Genomic DNA, 21425 nt, shown 5'->3' with positions numbered 1-21425 from the left:
AGATAGGAAGCACTGAAGAAGCGGAGGGCCCCTATTTAGATTTTGTGACTCTCCCATCCTTTCGTTGAAGATTGAAGACGTCTCAACTGTCCCATGCAGGAGCATCTTTACAGCTCAGTTTTTTACATAATTTCTCCATCACCTGCTTAAAAAATAAAGATTAACTAATATTTTTTTTCTTGTATTTTATTAATTTTGTCCAACATGGAAAGTTTTGAAACTTTGCAAATCACTTTATTAGGGAATTTGTCTTCATTCCTGTAAAAACAAAAAGAATGAAAGAAGTGGCTTCCTAACTCTGTCTTTTCCGTAGTCAATCTGCATCAATATCAGAAAGAACTTAATTGGAACACAGATGATGGCAGTGATGGGTCAGCCTCTGTCTCCTCTTTTACTGTTCTGCTTATCAGAAGAATCTCCTTTAGCAGCTTATGGCCAGAATTAGTGCATAGCTGATCCATCACTGCCATCATTTGTATTTCAAAACTGATCACTGCCATCATCTGTACTCCAAAATTGTTCACTGCAATCATCTGTACTCCAAAATTGTTCACTGCAATCATCTGTACTCCAAAACTGATCACTGACATCATCTGTACTCCAAAACTGATCACCGCCATCATCTGTACTCCAAAACTGATCACTGCCATTATCTTTACTCCAAAACTGATCACTGACATCATCTGTACTCCAAAACCGATCACCGACATCGCATGTACTCCAAAACTGATCACTGCCATCGTCTGTACTCCAAAACCGATCACTGCCATCATCTGTACTCCAAAACTGATCACTGCCATCATCTTTACTCCAAAATTGATCACTGACATCATCTGTACTCCAAAACCAATCACTCACATCATCTGTACTCCAAAACCGATCATTGCCATCATCTGTACTCCAAAACCGATCACCACCCTCATCTGTACTTCAAAACCACTCACTGCCATCATCTACTTCAAAATCGATCACTACCATCAACTGTACTTCAAAATTGATCACTGCCATCATCTGTACTCCAAAACCGATCACTGCCATCATCTGTACTACAAATGAAAGTATTCTGATATCAGTGCTGCTGAATTTGGCAAATAGTCTGGCTTAAACCCAGGGTTTGTAAGCCACTTACATGCATTTTTTTTACAAGAATGAAAATAAATGCTCTAAAAAATTGATTTGCAAAGTTTTCATAATTGAACAAAATTATTAAAAAACATATAACAAAATAAATTACTTTTAAATTTTCAGCAGGTGGTAGAGCAATTATGTGAGAATTAAAAACTAAGCTCAGCTTATGTTTCTGACTAATTCTGGGGATAAACTGCTGTAGGTTATTGATCTGATAAGCAGAACATTCGGAGGAGGAGACAGGAGCTGTCCCGTGGCTGCCATTATCTGTACTGCAAAATGTTTGCCAAAGAGTAGGTGGACCTTGGAGCAGAGAGCAGTAAGGAAGGCACAGGGTGTGTCCTTTGGAGTGGGCAATGATCAGTAATGGTCAGAGTTGAGAGTAGGAGCTAACTAGTGTCATAGTCTGCCTGGAGTTTCTGTTACGGCCTTTTTAGGGTTAATCCTATGTGGCCTCTCTTTGGTTTGGGGTGGCTATAAGTAACCACACTGGTGCTATGCTCGTTGTTAGTGATACGTCCATTCCTGGCTGAGTTGCTGACCCTTGTATACCTGTGTCTAGGGTTGAGCGACCTTTACTTTTATAGGATCGGGTCGGGTTTCACGAAACCCGACTTTTTCAAAAGTCGGGTCGAGTGAAATCGGCCGATCCTATAAAAAAGTCGGGGTCGGGGTCGGCCGAAACTCGAAACCCAATGCAGTGCATTGGGTTTCCAATGGTTCCCAGGGTCTGAAGGAGCGGAAACTCTCCTTCAGGCCCTGGGATCCATATTTAAGTGTAAAATAAAGAATTAAAATAAAAAATATCGCTATACTTACCCTCTGACGGGCCCTGGTACTAACCGGGAACCTTCCTTCCTTAGAATCAGCCTTCCAGGACCTTGCGGTGACGTCGCGGTGACGTCGCGGCTTGTGATTGGTCGCGCGGCCGCCCATGTGACCGCTCGCGCGACCAATCAGAAGCCGCGACGTCACCGTGACGTCACCGAAGGTCCTGGAAGGGCTGATTCTTAGGAAGGAAGGCTGCCGGAAAGAAGCAGGGCGTGTCCGAGGGTGAGTATATACCTAACAGGGATTTAATCACCCTTGGCTTCGTTCCACCGCTGCGCTCTGCTCTCACTTTCCGGCCGGCACTCAGAGCAGGAAGCAGACGGCAAGGGACCTGAAGGACACCGACGGGTGAGTATGTACGGTTTGTTTTTTTACGTTTACGCTTGTAACCAGGGTAAACATCGGGTTACTAAGCGCGGCCCTGCGCTTAGTTACCCGATGTTTACCCTGGTTACAAGCGAAGACATCGCTGGATCGCTGTCACACACAACGATCCAGCGATGTCAGCGGGTGATCAAGCGACGAAAGAAAGTTCCAAACGATCTGCTACGACGTACGATTCTCAGCAGGGTGTCTGATCGCAGTAGCGTGTCAGACACAGCGATATCGTAACGATATCGCTAGAACGTCACGAATCGTAATGTCGTAGCGATGGAAATTTCAATGTGTGACGGTACCCTCAGAAGCAATCACAACCATTAATGCTGTCACAATGGTCCCTTAAACAATAAGTGGACATAATGCAGTGCAGCTGGACAATTTGACTCACTTTTGGGACTTCCGTAAAGCTTCAGCTGATCACTTAAGGTCTAAACAACAGGTGTTAAAAAAAAATAAATAAATAAAAACAACACCTCAAATATCTACCATAACTAAAATGCTCATGGTCGTTAAATGGTTAACCTGCAAGTGCATGGCTATATAATAATAATAATAATAATAATAATAACAACAAGAATATAATTATAATAATCATTATCATAATAAAAGACCAGCATGAATAATATAACCATGAAACATTTAAGCATTCCTAGCTTGCCCCAGAAGAAGCCGACAGGCAAAACGCAGGGTAAGGTAGAAGCTGGTATGCTACATTTCACAAACTTTTTATGTGCTTTAATTACCGTATATACTTGAGTATAAGCCAACCCTAGGATACGCCGAGGCACCTACTTTTTCCATGGAAAACTTGATAAGCTTATTGACTCGAGTATAAGCCGGGTATGCATTGTGCATGGCTCCCTGTCCCTGCCCCTGTATGAATGCCTCCCCCGTTCTGTCCCTGTATGCATGCCTCCCCCGTTCTGTCCCTGTATGCATGCCTCCCCCATTCCGTCCCTGTATGCATGCCTCCCCCGTTCTGTCCCTGTATGAATGCCTCCCCCATTCCGTCCCTGTATGCATGCCTCCCCCGTTCTGTCCCTGTATGCATGCCTCCCCCATTCCATCCCTGTATGCATACCTCCCCCCGTTCTGTCCCTGTATGAATGCCTCCCCTGTTCAGTCCCTGTATGAATGCCTCCCCCGTTCTGTCCCTATATGCATACTTCCCCCGTTCTGTCCCTGTATGCATGCCTCCCCCATTCCATCCATGTATGCATGCCTCCCCTGTTCAGTCCTTGCATGCATGCCTCCCCCATTCCATCCATGTATGCATGCCTCTCCCGCTCTGTCCCTGTATGAATGCCTCCCCTGTTCAGTCCCTGTATGAAAGCCTCCCCCGTTCTGTCCCTGTATGTATTCCTCCCCCGTTCTGTCCCTGTATGCATGCCTCCCCATTCCATCCATGTATGCATGCCTCCCCCGTTCAGTCCCTGTATGAGTGCCTCCCCCGTTCTGTCCCTGTATGCATGCCTCCCCGTTCTGTCTCTGTATGAATGCCTCCCCCATTCTGCCCCTGTATGAACGCTTCCCCTGTTCTGTTCCTGTATGCATGCTTCCCCCGTTCTGTCCCTGTATGCGTGCCTCCCCCGTTCTGTCCCTGTATGCATGCCTCCCCCGTTCTGTCCCTGTATGCATGCCTCCCCCGTTCTGTCTCTGTATGAATGCCTCCCCCGTCCTGTCCCTGTATGCATGCCTCCCCTGTTTAGTCCCTGCATGCCTCCCCCATTTCGTCCATGTATGCATGCCTCCCCCGTTCAGTCCCTGTATGCATGCCTCCCCCGTTCTGTCCCTGTATGCATGCCTCCCCCGTTCTGTCCCTGTATGCATGCCTCCCCCGTTCTGTCCCTGTATGCATGCCTCCCCCATTCCATCCATGTATGCATGCCTCCCCCGTTCAGTCCCTCTATGAATGCCTCCCCTGTTTAGTCCCTGCATGCATGCCTCCCCCGTTCCGTCCATGTATGCATGCCTCCCCCGTTCAGTCCCTGTATGCATGCCTCCCCCGTTCTGTCCCTGTATGAATGCCTCCCCCGTTCTGTCCCTGTATGCATGCCTCCCCTGTTCAGTCCCTGCATGCATGCCTCCCCCGTTCCATCCATGTATGCGTGCCTCCCCTCTTCAGTTCCTGTATGAATGCCTCCCCCGTTCAGTCCCTGTATGCATGCCTCCTTATTCCGAGTGTATACTGTAATTAATGTAGTTAATATTTGATAGTATAATATAAACTAGATTGGAAGTCTCTGCCTCCACACTCAGCATTTTTTATTGTCTGCAGCGATGATGTCATGTCGACAGTGCCGAAGCTAATAAGTGAGCTCAGCTGCTCATGTCATCAACTTAGGCAGAGCCGCTGAGCTCAGTGATTGGCTGCAGAACTATCAATGTGATGTTAATGCTGCACACAAGAATAGACACACTGAGCAGGGGCAGAAACTCACCATTTGTTTTCTTAAACAAACTGCAGCCAGGAGACAAGGGTTTCTCGAAGTTGGAAAACTGCTTTAAGGGAAGATACTTGGGAATCCCAACCTACGCAACACTGCTAAGAGCCAAGATGATCCCAGGTAGCGCCCTAGAGAATATTCTTTTAGCAGATTTGATCAATCAATGTAAAAAAAAATCTAACAAAGTACGAAAGACACTTGAATTATAGATTTTTTTTTCTGTCCCATTCTAAGTATAGGTTGTTAAACATGCAATGGTATGAGGCTATGTGCACACGTTGCGAATTGGTGTGCAGATTTTTTCGCACTCTTTTTGCAAAATCCGCAGGTTAACCGCACTGCGGATTACCCGAGGATTTACCTCGGTTTTTGTGCAGATTTCACCTGCGGTTTTACACCTGCAGATTCCTATTGAGAAGCAGGTGTAAAGCGCTGCGGAATTCGCACAAGGAATTGACATGCTGCGGAAAAAACACCACTGCGTTTCCGCACGTTTTTTCCGCAGCATGTGCACTGCGGATTTTGTTTTCCTTTCGTTTACATGGTACTGTGCAACGCATGGAAAACAGCTGCAGATCCGTAGCTTCAAATCCACTGTGCATCTGCAGCAAAATCCGCAACGTGTGCACATAGCCTGAGGGATTCCTGAGGGACTCAAAAGTTACGGGATAATCTGAAAAAATTAAAAAACTGCTGAAGCTCAATGACATCAAAGCAATAACGAGTGAGATCTACTGCCCGGTTAATAATTCACAGTAAATGAAAGGTAACTGAAATTCTCACTACTTGTGTGTGTCTGGAAAAACATCTTATTCAGCTATCACTTGTAGTAATGCTCAATGGACCACGCATCTGTCAAGCGTGAGGAGCAGAAACGCGTGGAGGACAGTACCGGAAAATAGTCAACTATTTGTCGAAGATTCAATGCCAATTAGCACCGTCCAGGCTCATTAGTGCATCGTTGCCCTCTACATAGCTGTGTGCGAACGCATTGCCCTATCCAGTAAATAATAGAGCTGTAGAAAAGAGGTCAAGTGAGGAAAATGTCATCTGAGACACCGACATGGACAACTCGATATTAGGCCAGTCTCACACTTCCGACATTTGTGGTCCGAGTATGTACCGCCATGTCTAGACCGGTGGCAGGTCTGAAGACTCGAACATCACAGTGTGATATATGCCTAGGAGGCTGTTGAATTCGGCTCAGGAGATACGTGGCCAGTCCAGGCATTGAAGTCCACACTTGGACCTTGAATTTCGTACATGTGAAACCGGTCTTAAAAGCAAGCATACAGCTCTGAGAGTCCCAAACCAATTGTTATAATGAGCCTGTCCTAGGGCAGGAGGACTTGGTGCTTATTTGCCCCCATTTACTGGAGGTTCCATAATTTTCGCACCAATTGATATATAGGACTTGTGGAAAGGTTGTTATATTGGATGCAGTCAATTTAATCTCCACAGGTCCTAGATCAGCCACATGGTCTGCCTCTATGGGCCATATAAACCCTCATTTCCATTCATCAGGTCATCTGGTGTTGCTTCCCTCCGGCGTGGTACAGAAACTTCAGAGGGAAACTGATGCTGGAACCAATCCCAAAGATTTCAATGGGAAGGTTCACACTTATCTGGCACATAAGGTGTTGGAAGGAGATTGCAAAACATTGCTTGCAGGCAGTTTTTATTGATCCTGCCGTGGACCCCAGACTGGAGCCCAAAGTGTTCAACTTTGCATCATTTGCATTCATCTCAGGCCTGTCCAGACCTAACTGATGAATAGAACCAAGCCTTAAAGGGAATTTGTCACCAGATTTTTTGCTGCCCCATCTGAGAACAGCATAATGTAGAGGCCAATACCCTGATCCTAGCGATGTGTCACTTATCGCTGTAGTTTTGGTAAAACTCCTGTTTTCTCTGCAGTAAATCTCTGAATGCTGAGATCTGTATAACCCCGCCCATGCCACTTATTGGCTCCTTTCTGTGTTCACTGTGCATAGACAGAAACCTGCCAATCAGTGGGAGGGCGTGGTCATATATGGAAGTCCACATGGCATCAGGTTTACTAGTGCTCTAGTGATAATCTGCTACTGATAAAGTTGATTTTATCAAAACTACAGCAAGTAGCCCAGTAAGTGAATACAATCCTGGAATCAGGGTCTCTGTCTTTACATCAAATTATGTGGCAAAAACCTGGTGACAGATTCTCTTTAAAGTCTCCATACATATTAGACTAAAGTCATCCAGACACAACGATGTCAGCCGACAGTCTACTGAATATGGAGGCCTCCCAACTCTGTTCTGATAGATGATGCTGGGGGGAGGGGGATCTGGCCTGTTGTTCTTCCTTCCAGGATTATTTGCTTATTTTTCCCATGGAGCATTGCCAATAAGACTCTAAAATCAGATGGTCTCTTTGAGGAAAGCCAGTACCCACGAAAACCTATTCTGATAGAGATGTCAATTTGACTTATTCACACATGGCAGATATTATCTTGCCTCAGAACTTAACACTGTCAAGACAAAAAAGCAAATCTTAATTAATTAATTGACATAAAAGCCTTCCACATAAATTATATAATTGAGTATAGGTTAATTAATTTAATTTCAGTGCTAAGCTCAGGAGCTTGCAAATATCTCCCAAATGGAAAGGGTCAACTAGATGACTTGGCACAGTGCTGTTGTCAGCAGTCTCGAGGTCTCCTCTTCCAGACTTCTTTGCTGACTTTATAAAAGGGATACTTTGTGAATAAAGGCAAAGATAAGTAAATATATTCAACAAGTTTATGGCAAATAGTAAAACTGTGAGTCTGTAATTTTAGAGGCAAAAAAACCCAATTTTGTCTGCAATGATTCTATGCGATTGCATACAGTGCCCTCCCTTATATGGTGCTGTGATGTTTTCAGCGAATGCTACAATTTGAATTTAGGGAATCAAATGGAATGGAAAAAGAATGGAAGAGCATGGATAATGGATAAAACCGTAAGCCAGTATCTCAATGATCTGCAATGATTCTATATGATTGCATACAGTGTCCTCCCTTATACGGTGCTGTGATGTTTTCAGCGAATGCTACAATTTTAATTTAGGAGTCAAACGGAATGGAAAAAGAATGGAAGTACATGGATAATGTATAAAACCATAAGCCAGAATCTCACTGCATATCCAATCAGCATAGGAACAAGTGTATCCAACGCATTTATTAGAAGCGATGGATCGCTATGGCCATCTCCTGTACAGTCAGACCGTCTCACCCCAGTTTCAGAGATTCACCGTGGACTCCCAATCACTGAAAAGAAGACAACCCCATTTAAAAGCGTATTTCATAAAGTTAGCACCCATCTGTAGGATAGGGGATTCGTTTTTGATAGCTTGGGGTCTGACCGTGGGCACCACCAGCGATCCCAAGAATTCAAATTTGCAGCCCATATTAAATGGGGTGGACGTGCACATGCTTGACGTCCATACCAATATTGTCTTGAATGCCATGCTTGGCTTTCTCTGGTAGTGTTACCGTAATGAACGGAGAGATGGTGGACTATGCAAACCTCTCAATTTAGGGCAAGGTTACAGAGCCCAGTTCTTGGGATCAATAGGGGTCAGAGCAGTCGAACCTCAAGTGATCAACAAGTTATTAACTATGTGACAGATAATGGAATTACTTTTTATTCTGAGAATAAACTTTTAAGCTGACGTCTTTGACCAACAGGAAAAGGAATTTGATAAGGTAACAGTTTGGAGCTCTATCAGTGCCAAAAGACAAGACCACCGATTTAATTTAATTTAGGGAGACTTCTTGGTATAGGATGTTCAATGCTCATCTGGGAAATTAAAATTCCAAAGAGCCTCTTCACAGAAAGAAATGCAAGGTCTCTATCGCCCAGTAATGAAAGTAGTGAACATAAAAGTCAATATTGACCCTTTAATTGATGGAGCCAATTTTCATTTTTGCTCTTTTGTTTTCCCTTCTTTCGAGAGCCATGACTTTTTCATTTTTCAGTCCACACAGTAATATGATGTCTTGATTGTTGGGGGACGAGTTGTAGTTTTGATTGACACCATTTACTTTATCACATTATGTACTGAGAAATAAAGAAAAAATTCCAAGTGAGGTGACATGGCAACATAATTCTCCAGGTTATTATAATCATGGTGATACCAGACTTCTATATTTTTTTTACTATTTCAGTAACTTAAAAATAATCACAGCACGGTGAAAAAAATTTGTTTTGTGTTACCATTTTCCAAGACTCTTTAATTTTTTCATCAATGTTGCTGTATCAGGGCTTGTTTTGTTTTTGCAAGCCAAGCGGTAGATTTCATTGGTACCATTTTGGTGTGCATACTGTGTTTTGATTGCTTTTTATTGCATTTTTCTGGGTGAAATAGTGAGCAAAATAATGACGATTTTGGCTTATCAACTTATTTTTCTCTTTCTCTTTCTTTTCTCTTAAGGAGAGTGATTCAAATCTTAAAATGATATAAGAGTACATATATATACAGTATATATATATATATATATATATATATATATATATATATATATATATATACTTTTATTCTTTGAGTTCCCTTGGGAAATTAAAACCTGTGATTGTCTGACCAGTGACCACTTATTCGATGTACTGTAATATGACACTGTGGCAGTAATATCACACTGGTCTTCACAGGAGCAGCGTCATGGCAGGCACAGGGACTTTCAGCATCTCTAATTCCCAAAGAGACCTGTTGGCATCCCTTGATCAACATGATCAACATGCAGGGGGATGTTGGATGCCCGGAAAGTATCTGTGACCGGTGGTAAAAAGGTTACTGCCAGTCACAGTCGTTGACTGATAAGAAAGTATTACTGTCATCATACTACTTCAGCTGTCACATATTTCACTGAAGCCCATGTCACCTGTAAAATACCGAAAATAATAAGCAACCATAATACTCACCTTTACGCCTAATCCAACGATGCCCATATTCTCTAGAAAAGAAGAAAAATAATAAACAACCATATCTCTCAACTGTTCAATGTAAAGATAATCCATACTGTCCCACGACGAGCTAGATGATTTGGATAGCGGTCACATCAGTAATACGACCGCTATCCACACAAACCTGCTCACATTGACACAGGAGCGTAATCGCTCCTACAATGTGTAGCTCTGAGCTGCCGTGAAAAAGTTCATCAGCGTTCAAAGATGATGAAACCCAGTGACTTCACTTACGGCATCATTCACTGACCCATAAAACAGCTGACATCGACCCCACAACCATTACCCCACTTGCCACTGCACCAGGGCAAGTCAGAAGAGCCAGGCAAAGTGCCAGAATCTAACAGATGCACCTTTTCTGGGATGGCTGTGTGCTATTTTTAGTCTGGGGGTCAATATCTATGGCCCATTACCAGTCTGAGAATTCCAGCCCCCTAGCTGTTAGCTTTAGCTTGGCTGGTTGTCAAAAATGGGGGGGACCCCACACCCTGTTTCTTTAAATTATTTATTTAAATTATTTTAAAAAATGGAGTGGGGATCACTCTAATCTTGATAACAATTCATTATAAAGCAGACAGCTGAGGGATGTAGCCCGCAGTTGTCAGTTTTGCCTGCCCTGGTTATCAAAAATAGAAGATATCCCACGTCATTCATTTAATTTATTTATTTATAGCACAGGCGCCGGCTGATATATATACTCCCATCAGCGGCGCCTGCTCTCACTATTATCAGCAACAGCAAGCGTAGGCTGATTAGAGTAGTACTCTCTCATCAGCCGACACCTGTGACTGACGGTAACCTTTTTACCACCGGTCACAGCTGTTGGCTCATGCTGTCATCTGACAGAGTAAACCGCAGCTCTCTGACCAGTCATAATGATCTTACCGCCGATCAGAGACAGTGTTTGCCGCGCTGTTATGCAGATGACAGAATGGCAAACAACGGATATTCGGGCCCCCATTCATTTGAGTGGGGTCCAGGTTCAGGAACCATTCTGATACCCCAAACAAACTTTTTTTTAGATATTCGGCCGAATCAGTAGGACCCGAACACCCACGGGTTTGCCAATCACTAGTTATTAACTTTTAGGACTGCAACTTCTACTACAGACCCTGCTCTCTTCCTCTGTGAAGGAACTATTTTCATATGCTATACATTATAACCCCAAAGACAGATACCCATAAAATGATTCTAAGTCTAGACTCAATATACATTTATATAAAAAATAATGCCATACAGCAGACACTCCAATCCAAGCAATGACAGCCTTGATTATTGGCTATAGGTAATGTATGAATATACTTAAGCTACCATAACACCATCCATTATTTTTCTTCAGAAACAAAGTTGTACCCTTTGGCCATTGTGTGTGCAACGAGTGCGTCTTTAGGTTCAATAAAAAGGATTTCTGTTCTAAAATCCTCTAGAAAAAATCATTTGGTGCAAATGGCAGCCACTGTAATAATGAGAGGAAATGGTAATTTATGGATTGCATGCAATTAAAAGCTATTGTCTCCAAAGTACTTTGTATCAGGTTGCTCATCCTTCAATACTTTAAACCTTTTTACTTCAATACTGTCAATTCCAGGATGAGCGCTACTGATGCAGCATTCAATATGGAATCCTGGGCTGCACTTTACCTCTACATTACTGTCAGTCAGAAAGCTATTACAATGCACTGAGTTTCACATGTGAATTCCAAATAATCAGTGAATTGTGCTTTTTTATATAAATAGGTCTATATGGATGCAGAATGTAACAAAAAAATCATCAATTTCAAAGAGGATGTACTTCATCTAAAGCATTTATGAGCTGTACACTAGATATAGCAAAATGGGTTGGGGGTTCTCGTGTGTGATGCAAAACATGATTCAGCTAGATTGACTTTAAAGGGGACTTGTCTCTTCTTATTTTATTCCTGCTGCTCCCCTTGAGTTTTCCATTTTTTTGTTTTATTAAAATTCATCATACGGTTTCAGAGATATGATTCTTTTTATTTAGAGCTACTTTTTATGGTCGTTACTAAGGGGGCAAGGATCAGAGGATCCTCTGGGGTGTGTATTTTGCCTGTGAGCCACACCCCCTTGTGAATAACATTTAAAAATAGCACTAAAGAAAAAGGCCAATATCTCTGGAACCTTATGGCAGATCGAACAAAAACAAGGAGAAATGGAAATAAAGTTAGAGCAATTGGTCACTTTTGAGGTCCTCGAGGGTAGCTCACACCTTTTTTTTCCTGTAAAAGGGTTCATACAGAGATAGGTGTCAATCAGTTTGTAGACCTGACCACTGGACCAATCCTGGAACAAGTAAGAATAAAAAAAGTTATACTAAATATATTCCCCAAAACCATACTGGATATAAATCTGTTCAGCTCTCCCCTCTCTATAACTTTCTTCCAATCAATTGGGCTTCATGTCCAAAGTGTCTGGTTCACTGTAATATCCTGGCTTTTACAGACATCCAGCGGTACAATAAGGCTGCCATCCCATTTGTCATTAAATCCCTTGACCTTTAATAATGAGATGACTCTGCTGATGTTGACTCAGCCAACACAGCAAACCTGATAAATTAGCTGGAGAGAAATAGGATAGTATCAGTGCTTTAGTGACAGTGTGATTTCAGGATTTTTTTATACTAATAGACATGCAGATTGTTTTTCCAAATGTACATCATTGTTTTATATTCTCTATATATTTCATTATTTTATATAGAACTGAACTGACAAAGAGAAGCATATAAATTTGTCATCAATCTATGAGACATACCCACTCAATATACTACCAACAGAAGATCACGCCCCATGACAAAGCTAAGATGAAACGCGCGTTGAGGTGTCAGGACAACATGCTATCACTACTTACCACAGTATCATATGTAAGTGTATTATCACCACCATTTTTGATGACCTTTTATGGGTTTAATGTGCATGTTAGTATATCATTACCATATTTTTCTGATGACATTGTCCTTCTCCTATGGGTTCTAATGTTCATGTGTATCATTGCCACCATTCTATGAATACCTTATCCTTCCACTGGGGGTAAAACTTGCAGTGCCACTATTGGTTGGTGTTTGTTATCTGATATACAAATGTCAGTTTGTTATTATTAATATCGGATTTTGGATAAGTCTGTCTTTCTATTAGGTTGACTATATTGTGTTCATCTATATATATATATAATTGTCTAAGGGTTTAATTCTCTGTCTGTCCTGGAAATCCCGTGTCTCTGATTGGTCGAGGCCGCCAGGCCTCGACCAATCAGCGACGAGCACAGTCTCTGATTGGTCAAGGCCAGCCGGCCTCGACCAATCAGCGACGGGCATTGTCCTCCACTGCTGTCAAGTGCCGCCATTGTGTTGTCTAAGGGTCTAATTGTCTGTCTGTCTCGGAAATCCCGCCTTGCTGATTGGTCGAGGCCAGCCGGCATCAGCGACGGGCACAGTCAGCCGCGAATTCTGGAATCATCATTGTCCTCCACTGCTGTCAAGTGCCGCCATTGTGTAGGGTGTGTGCCTGCGTCTCCCTTTATGGGCAGCATCTCCCTGTGTTTCTATCTTAGAATGGGTCGTAAAGGAAAATACGCCAATGAGGATGACAGAAAAGCAGCAGCAGCAGCAAGAAAACGACAACATAGGGAACAGGAGACACCACAACAAACTTCCGCCAGACAGGCCAAGGATGTGGAATCTCACAGACAATGTCGCCAACAGGAGACACCACAACAAACTGCTGCTAGACAAGCCCAGGATGCGGAATCTCACAGACACTGTTGCCAACCGGAGACACCACAACAAACTGTTGTACGACAGGAACACACACTATGCAATACAGGCCACACACTATATATAACACAGCCCACTTACTATATAACACAGCCCAGGCAGTATATAGCAGCCACGCAGTATATAACACAGGCCAACTAAGGCACGACCAGGACAATATTCAACAACTTGCACATTACGTAACAGACAATGAAAGTGCAATTCATGAACACTACTGTGGGAATTACCCTCGCAGTCTGCTTCCCGCTCTGACTGACTGAGTGCCGCCGTAAAGTGAAAGCAGATCACAGCGGTGACGTCACTTACTTTCCGGCCGGCAGTCAGTCAGAGCGGGAAGCAGACTGCGAGGGACCCTGACGGACACCGGAATGTGAGTATGTACTGTTTGTTTTTTTTTACTTTTACGATGGTAACCAGGGTAAACATCGGGTTACTAAGCGTGGCCCTGCGCTTAGTAACCCGATGTTTACCCTGGTTACAAGCGAACGCATCGTTGGATCGGTGTCACACACACCGATCCAGCGATGACAGCGGGAGATCCAGCGACGAAAGAAAGTTCCAAACGATCTGCTACGACATACGATTCTCAGCAGGGTCCCTGATCGCTGCTGCGTGTCAGACACAGCGATATCGTATGGATATCGCTGGAACGTCATGGATCGTACCGTCGTAGCGACAAAAGTGCCACTGTGAGACAGTACCCTAAGCAACTTCGTGAATTGTTTGCCTACATATGTGTATTTGGACCGCCTACAAATCCAGCTCAACTTTGGACAAATTTTAAAGAACATCTAATCGAGGACTACTGCTTACGTCTTCACAGCAGAAGTGGAAGTTGTCAAAATTGCGAATCGTATGCCATGCAAGATGTCCAAAATATCTTACTACTACATGGAGAAACGTTTTCAGACTTTAATTTGCCCCAGCCTGCCATTCAAGTTCCACAAGTTCCAGAGTATGACAAAGCTTACGAATTATTGTTGGCAACAGAGAAGACAAACTCCTTAAATGAACAACAACGGATTGCATATGACACTATTGTGAGCGCTATAGAAAACCAAGCAGATGCAAGGCCAAAATGTTTCTTTATTGATGGTCCAGGAGGGAGAGGTAAAACATACCTCTATGAAGTTATAATGCATCATGTTAGAGGGTTGGGAAAAGTCGTATTGCCGTCAGCTACAACAGGGATTGCAGCAAACCTTTTACGAGGAGGTCGCACTATCCATTCACTCTTTGGGATACCAGTTCCAGTCAATGAAATCTCTATTTCCAGAATAAAACAAGACACATTTGCAGGAAGACTGTTAAAAAATGCACATGTTTTCATACTTGACGATGACGAGTGCACCATGGCACCCAAATATGCTTTGAGCTTAATTGACAGACTTCTGCGTGAAGTAGTGACTACAAATGTTGCTGAAAAAAATAAAATTCCGTTTGGAGGTAAAGTTTTTGTCATTGGCAGAGATTTTAGGCAATGCCTTCCAGTCATACCAAATGGAACAAGAACAGATGTTATCGAGTCCAGCTTAAAAATGGCTGACCTTTGGAAACAGTTCAATAAACTCCAACTAATTAACAATATGCGATCTTCGGACCCAGAGTATAGCAACTGGCTTCTTAAACTTGGCAATGGTGAACTTAGCAACGAATACAACCTTGGAGAAGATATTATTGAAATACCAGAAGACATGTTGTGCACTGACTGCATCGTAACTGATGTTTTTGGACAATGCATTGAAATTGATGCGAATGACCAAAGCAGTGTTGAGAGGGCCTCTTCTCATGCAATTCTCTGTCCCAAGAATGATGACGTGGCTCTGCTAAATTCCCAGGTGATGGATAGAATGCCTGGTGAGTATAAGTTGTATAAAAGTGATGATTCAGTGGATGTAGACAATGAAGATGAACGAGAGCATTATCCAGTTGAATTTTTAAATAGTCTTACGCCATCAGGAATGCCATCCCACAGACTTCAACTGAAAGTTGGAACAATCATAATGTTGCTGCGGAATCTAAATACGAAAAATGGTCTATGTAATGGAACTCGCCTTGTTGTTACTGGACTCCATTCTCACGTCATTCAAGCAAGAGTGATCACTGGATCAGCAAAAGGAGATGAAGTGTTCATTCCACGCATTGATTTATGTCCTTCAGACACGGGTCTTCCATTTAGGCTTCGGCATCGACAGTTTCCAATAAAACCAGCTTTTGCCATGACAATAAACAAGTCACAAGGTCAAACTCTACACCGTGTTGGCATATATCTACCGCAGCCCGTTTTTGGTCATGGACAACTCTACGTTGCACTTTCAAGAGTTAAAATGAGATCCAACGTCAAGGTGCAAGTTCTTCCTACCCCTTTACAAGGAAAGTTACTTATAGGTAGTCATAAGGTATTCACAAGAAATGTGGTGTACAAAAATATTTTGGCTTGATATTGTTAATAAATATATTATAGTGTCAATGTCCTTCTTTTGTCCGATGATTTATTTAAATACAGTTACAGTTCATGTAATGTGGTTTATATATTTTGATGATCTGTTTCATAATTTCATTCAATTGTATTAAGTTCTATGACTAATAAAATTTAATGATAATAAATATATTTTACCCATTATTGCATTATTCTTCAATCTTCATAAATAAACTACATACATATTTTAGAATACTATGCTATATACTACGTGGCCGGCCGCGAACAATCAGCGACACGGATATGGTGCCCACACTGCTAAATACTGCGTGGGCTGTGTGATATACTGCAGGGGCTGCTATATACTACATAGCCAGTGTTATATACTGCGTGGGCTGTGTGACATACTGCGGGGGCTGTGCTATATACTACGTGGCCAGTGTTATATACTGCGTGGGCTGTGTGACATACTGCGGGGGCTGTGCTATATACTACATGGGCAGTGTTATATACTTAGTATATAGGAGGCATGTAGTATATAGCAGACAAATAGTACGTGGCCTGTGCTATATACTATGTGGCTGGTATATACATACATACTGTACATATTCTAGAATACCAGATGCGTTAATACAGGCCACGCACTATATATAACACAGCCCACTTACTATATAACACAGCCCACGCAGTATATAGCAGCCACGCAGTATATAACACAGGCCACGCAGTATATAACACAGGGCACATAGTATATAGCACAGCCCATGCAGTATATAACTGCGCCGCCCTCTGCCTGAACAGTCAGTGCGGAGAGACGGGATGCTAAGGAGCAGCGACGAGAGGTGAGTATGTGATATTTTGTTTTTATTGCCTCAGCAGCAGCATTACATGTGGCACAATGCTGTATGGAGCGTCTATGGGGCCATAAAGAACTGCATGGAGCATTACATGGGGCATCTATGGGGCCATAACTGCATGGAGCATTATATGGGGCATCTATGGGGCCATAAAGAACTGCATGGAGCATTATATGGGGCATCTATGGGGCCATAACTGCATGAAGCATTATACTACGCGACTGGGCAAAATACTACGTGACTGGGCAATATACTACGTGGACATGCAATGTACTGCGTGGGCTGTGCAATGTACTGCGTGGGCTGCGCAATGTACTGCGTGGGCTGTGCAATATACTGCGTGGGCTGTGCAATATACTACGCATACATATTCTAGAATACCTGATGCGTTAGAATCACTGGCTCTAGAATGGTCATTTAATCTAAAATGTACTTATTTGTATTATTGTATGTGGTCCCCCATTGGGTTATTGCTGGTTTTGTTGTATATTTCTTCATCTCAATAAAAGTTCTGTTTTATGACACTTGCAGGCTTGTTCTTCTGTAGGTACTATTTTATATAGGTCCAGAATCTTCCAGTGATTGTATAACATTTCCATTAGTCGCAGATTATTATTACAAAAGCCAATGAGGGCTAAAAATACAACTAATTCTCATCACGCCTCATTTCTTTACAGCTGCTTTTGAAAAATCCATGGTGTTTTCTTGTTTTCCAAGGTTCATCTGAACCATCTCAGATAAGAGCATCAAGTTCACTGTGGTTAATATTTAGTGAAACTCATACCAGAACATAGTAATATCAGTGGTTACATAAGAGTTGGAATGGGCTACAGAATAGCATTGTAAATTATTTGCTAGCGGACGGTCTTAACGAATGAAAAGTGAAGTTGGGGTAGAAATAGACACCTGTCACTATTATTTCACAGCCTAAACCTCTATGAGAACATGACCTTTTATTTTTATCAGTAAAGGGTGCACCAAGTAGTGAAGCTACTGGAAGGGTAAGGGGAAGAAGAGTTACCCCAGGTCCTCTCGCATAGTGTAGCTAAGGATGACCCACCACTCTTAACTGTATCAGTGGGCATAGGACGTTTATAAAGTTAATAGTAATAAATCACTTGGCACTCAAATGGTTTCTTTCAGATGAAAAAGGTGAACATCCCATTTATTTGTGCATCCAGTTCAAAGATTATTTAAACGTTTTCGGTCAAATCACAAGACCTTCATCAGAAATATCCTTAACAAAACTGAAATACAGACAAAAATCAAATACAGATTAGCGACAATCCTTCATAAGATGCACAAAAGAGAATAACGGATTCATGGTGTATGTGATGACGAATACATCCATCACGTGATGCAGAGAAAGTGAACAACCGTGGCGGTCAGAGTATAAAGTATAAAGTTAAACCTGGTAGTAGAGCAGAGACATGGTTTCCTTGCCTTACCAAGCATTTTGTAGGCCACACAGAAAAGCAGGGGCATCCACAGAATATCAGCATCCTGGCACCAACGCTACGATGATATCACCATATTGCGTCCCTCATCCTGCACTGGGATTTTGACTGTGCTGGTGGACTTGTCAGGATCCGAAGGTTAGGTTAGTATTTATATGAATTGGCATTATTAGTATATAAGGGGAATCAGGTGACATAATTAGAACTTATGAGGGGGTCAGAGGTCATATTTACTATATATGGGGGTCAGAGGGCATAATAACTATAAGGGTGGGGATGGGACGGTGCTGGAAATGTGAGAAGGCAAATGTCATGATTCTGTTGTCTGATAAAACAGGGCTAGGGTCCTACCCTGTCCCTAACGCTAGGGATGCCCTAGCTATCCCAGCTCCCCAGCTTACGTCTGATGGTGAAGATGCTGGGGACATGTACCTTGCTGTACCCTAGGGAAGTGGGAAGGAAAAGTGTATGTATACACACAAACCAGATTAACAAGGAAGGATGTACAGGGATAAATGAATACAGTTAGGTCCATATATATTTGGACAGAGACAACATTTTTCTCATTTTGGTTATAGACATTACCACAATGAATTTTAAACAAAACAATTCAGATGCAGTTGAAGTTCAGACTTTCAGCTTTCATTTGAGGGTATCCACATTAAAATTGGATGAAGGGTTTAGGAGTTTCAGATCCTTAACATGTGCCACCCTGTTTTTAAAGGGACCAAAAGTAATTGGACAAATTCAATAATTTTAAATAAAATGTTCATTTCTAGTACTTGGTTGAAAACCCTTTGTTGGCAATGACTGCCTGAAGTCTTGAACTCATGGACATCACCAGACGCTGTGTTTCCTCCTTTTTGATGCTCTGCCAGGCCTTCACTGCGGTGGTTTTCAGTTGCTGTTTGTTTGTGGGCCTTTCTGTCTGAAGTTTAGTCTTTAACAAGTGAAATGCATGCTCAATTGGGTTGAGATCAGGTGACTGACTTGGCCAATCAAGAATATTCCACTTCTTTGCTTTAATAGACTCCTGGGTTGCTTTGGCTTCATGTTTTGGGTCATTGTCCATCTGTAGTATGAAACGACGACCAATCAGTTTGGCTGCATTTGGCTGGATCTGAGCACACAGTATGGCGGCTCTGAATACCTCAGAATTCATTTGGCTGCTTCTGTCCTGTGTCACATCATCAATAAACACTAGTGCCCAGTAGTGTTGAGCATTCCGATACCGCAAGTATCGGGTATCGGCCGATATTTGCTGTATCGGAATTCCGATACCGAGATCCGATACTTTTGTGGTATCGGGTATCGGTATCGAAACAACATTAATGTGTAAAATACAACATTAATGTGTAAAATAAAGAATTAAAATAAAAAATATTGCTATACTCACCTCTCCGACGCAGCCTGGACCTCACCGAGGGAACCGGCAGCGTTCTTTGCTTAAAATGCGTGCTTTTCCTTCCTTCCGTGACGTCACGGCTTCTGATTGGTCGCGTGCCGCCCATGTGGCCGCGACCAATCACAGCAAGCCGTGACGTAATTTTCAGGTCCTTCTAGGCATTCAGTATTTTAAAATTACGTTCCGGCTTTGTGAATGGTCGCGTCGCGGTCACATGGGCGACGCGACCAATCACAAGCCGTGACGTCACGGGAAGCAGGAAACGCGCGCATTTTTAAAATTACGTCGCGGCTTGTGATTGGTTGCGTGCCGCCCATGTGACCGCGACGCGACCAATCACAGCAAGCCGTGACGTAATTTCAGGTCCTGAATGCAGAAATAGGCATCGGTGAGGTCCAGGCTGCGTCGGAGAGGTGAGTATAGCAATATTTTTTATTTTAATTCTTTATTTTACACATTAATATGGTTCCCAGGGCCTGAAGGAGAGTTTCCTCTCCTTCAGACCCTGGGAACCATCAGGAATACCGTCCGATACATGAGTCCCATTGACTTGTATTGGTATCGGGTATCGGTATCGGATTAGATCCGATACTTTGCCGGTATCGGCCGATACTTTCCGATACCGATACTTTTAAGTATCGGACGGTATCGCTCAACACTAGTGCCCAGTGCCACTGGCAGCCATGCATGCCCAAGCCATCACACTGCCTCCGCCGTGTTTTACAGATGATGTGGTATGCTTTGGACCGTGAGCTGTACCACGCCTTCGCCATACTTTTCTCTTTCCATCATTCTGGTAGAGGTTGATCTTGGTTTCATCTGTCCAAAGAATGTTCTTCCAGAACTGTGCTGGCTTTTTTAGATATTTTTTAGCAAAGTCCAGTCTATCCTTTTTATTCTTGATGCTTATGAGTGGCTTGCACCGTGCAGTGAACCCTCTGTATTTACTTTCATGCAGTCTTCTCTTTATGGTAGATTTGGATATTGATACGCCGACCTCCTGGAGAGTGTTGGTCACTTGGTTGGCTGTTGTGAAGGGGTTTCTCTTCACCATGGAGATTATTCTTCTATCATCCACCACTGTTGTCTTCCGTGGACGCCCAGGTCTTTTTGCATTGATGAGTTCACCAGTGCTTTCTTTCCTTCTCAGGATGTACCAAACTGTACATTTTGCCACTCCTAATATTGTAGCAATTTCTCGGATGGGTTTTTTCTCTGTTTTCACAGCTTAAGAATGGCTTGTTTCACCTTCATGGAGAGCACTTTTGACCGCATGTTTACTTCATAGGAAAACCTTCCAAATGCAAGCACCACACCTCAAATCAACTCCAGGCCTTTTATCTGCTTAGTTGAGAATGACATAATGAAGGGATTGCCCACACCTGTCCATGAAATAGCCTTGGAGTCAATTGTCCAATTACTTTTGGTCCCTTTAAAAAACAGGGTGGCACAGGTTAAGGAGCTGAAACTCCTAAACTCTTCATCCAATTTTAATGTGGATACCCTCAAATGAAAGCTAAAAGTCTGAACTTCAACTGCATCTGAATTGTTTTGTTTAAAATTAAATTGTGGTAATGTCTATAACCAAAATGAGAAAAATGTTGTCTCTGTCCAAATATATATGGACCTAACTGTATAGCAATCATACAAATATGCACTCACAGACAAAAGAGGGGAGCACCGGGTAGAAAAGGTAGGGAATCTAAATAAAAGAGGACGAGGGATTGCACACAGTCG

The sequence above is a fragment of the Ranitomeya variabilis genome, chromosome 2 (assembly GCF_051348905.1).
Source record: "Ranitomeya variabilis isolate aRanVar5 chromosome 2, aRanVar5.hap1, whole genome shotgun sequence".
Classification (NCBI taxonomy): Eukaryota; Metazoa; Chordata; class Amphibia; order Anura; family Dendrobatidae; genus Ranitomeya; species Ranitomeya variabilis.
The sequence above is the reverse complement of the archived record's forward strand: the minus strand, read 5'-3'. Positions refer to the sequence as shown.